Here is a 1,408-nt window from a genome sequence, read left to right as displayed (position 1 = left end):
GAATGAATGAATGAATGAATGAAAATTTAAAATGTTTGCCTTATATTTTAGATATCCCCAAGGGTTTTGAGGAACAGAAAACAAGCCACCAAGATATATTACCTGAATAAAATCACTAAAATTTTTACCAAGGAAAGTGCCATAAAAATATGTACTTCAAAAAGCTCATGGAAAGATTTGTATTATCTTTTAATTCTATTTTTCTACAAATGTCTTGAAGTATCCTCATATGTATTTCTATTTATACACTTATAATAGAATTAGATATATAATGTATATCTAAATGTGGTAGTTTTATAGCTATATGAGAAAACAGAAATAACTGTGCTACACTCGATTTGATCATTGTTTGTATAGAGCTTACTATGTGCCCAACACTGTACTAAGCCCTTCACGAGAATTTCCTCAGTACAAGACGTTGAGGTGAGGTCTGCTATGCTGAACGCCCCTCACCTCCAAATTCATATGTTCAAGCTCTCACCTCCAGTACACCAGAATGTGATTAACACAAGAAGAGGAAATTAGGACACAGGTGACGACACAGGCAGAAGGCGGCCATCCACACGCCAAGGAAAGAGGTCTCAGAAGAAACCAACCCTGCCCCCACCTTGATCTCAAACTTCTAGCCCCCAGAATTGTAAGAAAATAAATTCCTATTATTTAAGCCACCCAGTCTGTAGTACGTAGTTCTGGCAGTCCTAGCTAATTGATACAAGGTCCCAAGAGATGGGCAGTAACACTCTCAAGCTGCATGGACCTCACCTCACTCCGTCATATGCCTTGGGAATGAAGAGAGGGTTGTGGTTCCTACCTGGAAACACAGGAGAAGACAGCAGCCAGCAGCAGAAGGTGCTACTAGAGAGCAAAAGGGCCAGCAGAGCCATCTAGACCGATCTTCCAGAGTGGAAGAGGCAAGAAGCAACCAAAACAAGGACCTACTCCCCAAAATGTCAGAGGGCACCAAGTCCAACAGTTATGCATGATTGGGGCTTGAGTTATTTTATTTGTCTAATAAGGAAATGGCAAGCCTAGAAATGAAGGGCTTGAGGACACTGGGCTAAATATAGAACAAAAAGGTTTTTTCCAATACAGAGAACTCTGACAATAACACTTGCTCCTACAAAGGAAATAAGTTTGAAGTTCCACCCTGGGCTGTGCAGTGCCAGAAACCCAGCTGTCCCCTGCTGTGGCTGAGGGTGTCTGGCTCTCCCCCTGCCATCACCAGCGCCACTACTGCAGCAAACAGAGAGCTCCACTCCAGAGTGGAGATGAAGGCGAAGCTCAGCTGTCCCCTGCTGTGGCTGAGGGTGTCTGGCTCTCCCCCTGCCACCACCAGCGCCACTACTGCAGCAAACAGAGAGCTCCACTCCAGAGTGGAGATGAAGGCGAAGCTGGTGATGGAAAAGGG

The sequence above is a fragment of the Galeopterus variegatus genome, unplaced genomic scaffold (genome assembly GCF_000696425.1).
Source record: "Galeopterus variegatus unplaced genomic scaffold, G_variegatus-3.0.2 Scaffold2597, whole genome shotgun sequence".
NCBI lineage: Eukaryota > Metazoa > Chordata > Mammalia > Dermoptera > Cynocephalidae > Galeopterus > Galeopterus variegatus.
This window is presented reverse-complemented; position numbering follows the sequence as displayed.